Source organism: Cyprinodon variegatus, unplaced genomic scaffold, assembly GCF_000732505.1.
Source record: "Cyprinodon variegatus isolate N-32 unplaced genomic scaffold, C_variegatus-1.0 Scaffold1421, whole genome shotgun sequence".
NCBI classification, from domain to species: Eukaryota; Metazoa; Chordata; class Actinopteri; order Cyprinodontiformes; family Cyprinodontidae; genus Cyprinodon; species Cyprinodon variegatus.
The window spans coordinates 98344-100642 of record NW_015151874.1 but is presented as its reverse complement, the minus strand read 5'-3'; the positions used below and the strand labels follow the sequence as shown (position 1 = coordinate 100642).

Below are 2299 nucleotides of genomic sequence, written 5' to 3'. Positions count from 1 at the left end.
CAGACCAATTCACAATGCAAATCCATGAGGTGAATAAAATATTATTTGGCCAAATAATGTTTTATTGAATGATTTGCTTAATCAAGAACCAAAAACCTTTAGCTAAATGATTCTTTACCCTCCTTGAAATAGCTAGCAGCGAATAGACATCAGGATTCCACTAAATTACCCTTGGTCATACTTGGTCATGGAAATGTAATGAGAATCTGAGGAACACATGAACACTAATGTTATATCAGCAGTGTTTAGACTCTTAGTGAAATAAAACTTGTCCAAGCTTAAGCAACAGCTCAACACGTATTCCTGTAGCATAGCGTAGCATTCAGTCCATTCTTTAGCATCAATTAGCATTGTCTTTACTCAGCAGTAAACACGTGATATGATTAGTATCATCAAAAGACATCTGCAGTCAGGGCACAGCAGGGGTTCTTTGTCAAGGCAGTCCTTCTTTCATCCAGTCTGGCTATATAAGTTCTGAAACTCAAGAGAAATGTGTTGCAAAAGGTCTGTTTTGCAGCAGTTTGGTTCTGAAAGGTTCTGATCTATCCTTGATGGCTCTGGGGATCTGGTTCCTCTGGGGCCCGCATCTCCACTGTGGTGGTGAAACAGCCAAGATGGACCTTAGCTCCCTGGGCAAGGGAGAGGAAGCAAGGAGAGAAGGAGCCAAAGAGGGAAGAATCCTCGGTGCTCTATGGTTTTGTTTGTCCTCGAACAGACGGGGGGTGGTGGTTGGTCACACCTCTGAGACTTGCCATATGTCTTGCCTGTGGAGGCTTTGGCTGAAACTGGGGTTGTTGCAGAGATTCCACAGCTGATTCCACATGATCATGTCAATATGAAATATGGACACTGGTTCCCAATGTCCAAAATGTATGATCATGGCATATGGCGCAACATGACAATAATATTTTGAACATCTTTTGAACAAAGATGAGTAGATCGATCCAAGATATCAGTAAAATCAAATCTGATGCGGAGACAACAGAAAGTTGTAGAGTTTATAAGAAGCCTGGAAAATACATGGCAATAAGACAAAGCCTGGCAGATGTTCCTCAACGACGCATCTCAATCAAAGTAGTATCCAGGCATGAGTCCTATTCTTCTTGACTAGTTAATTTTTAAAGTGTGTCCCATCATATGTTGTTTAAAGCAATTGAAAAGATATCAACTATGCAAAAATATTCATAGTTTACATTAGAGCCAATAAAATGTTTCATTATAAACGATTCTTGATTCCTTCTGAAACTTGAAGTTTTATAGGAGAAAACAAGCAAGTAAAGTGTATCAAGAAAATTATATAGACTATACCAATGATTATGAAATATAATACTATCAGGAAAAATAAAATTAAAAATCACTATCTAATACAGAGCAGGATGGTCAGAGCCGCAATCAATCCAGCAGATCCAGGTCTGGGTTCTCTGCTTACGGCACTTGATCCTGTAGAGTAAAAACAGCAGTAATTATGAGGTGTCAAGAGATGGTGACTGGAGAACTCAATAGAATGCTGATGAAGATTCTCAGTCATCCAGGTCATAGTCATTCCGTAAAAGTTCAAAAAATATCCACTGGACTTTGTTTCCAAGATCTGAAGACGTTTCGCCACCTCTCCAGGAATAATTGAGAAAGCTTCCTGAAGAGGTGGCGAAACGTCTTCAAATCTTGGAAACCAAGTCCAGTGGATATTTTTTTTAACTTTTACGGAACTCAATAGAATCCATTTAAGTATCAACCTGCTGTCTTTGGTTTTCACCACAGACTCTAATCAGTGCACAGGAAACACATTTGATCTGGAACCAAAAAAGCCATTAGGCTTCTTTGAATCTATAAAGGCATCTATATACAGAACAATAACCTGCCAAAATCCCCTTCATATCATCACAATAGTAAAGATGAGCTTCAGTAATTCACTGACTGCAAAAGAAACCACAGAGCACAGGGACTACTGTATATATTAGCCTCAAAATGCTTCTTTTATCACTCAGCATCCTCCTTGATCCAGTTCTATTTGTTTCTAGCTAGAATTCCCAGCAGTGGCGGCTGGCCAGTAAAGAGGCACCGCAAGGATTTCTTCCCAAACATGCCACCTAGCACGCTGCAAAATAAGCATCAATTCAGGATTAGTTACATCCTGCTGAAGTTACGGTCATCAAGCGTTTTCTCTGGACTCATAAATTAGGGGCTGAACGGTTCACAAAATCCACGGTTCGGTTCAATTCACGGTTTCGTGGTTACGGTTTTCGTTTCGGTTATGTTGATTGTTAGGAAACTTTATTATGTCCTGTATAGTACAACACGT

At 39.7% G+C, this 2299-nt stretch overlaps 1 protein-coding gene and 1 long non-coding RNA gene across 3 annotated transcripts in view; one reads left to right on the top strand and one right to left on the bottom strand.

Moving 5' to 3' along the window:
- LOC107103317 (high affinity immunoglobulin gamma Fc receptor I-like) overlaps nt 1-2299 on the top strand; it is a 35719-nt gene that overhangs the window by 13730 nt on the left and 19690 nt on the right. The gene's annotated exons all lie outside the window — the stretch shown is intronic.
- LOC107103318 overlaps nt 1098-2299 on the bottom strand; it is a 5812-nt gene continuing 4610 nt past the window's right edge. The window contains exon 3 of the long non-coding RNA XR_001482174.1: nt 1098-1440. This is a non-coding gene — a long non-coding RNA (uncharacterized LOC107103318). The remainder of the gene's footprint in view (nt 1441-2299) is intronic.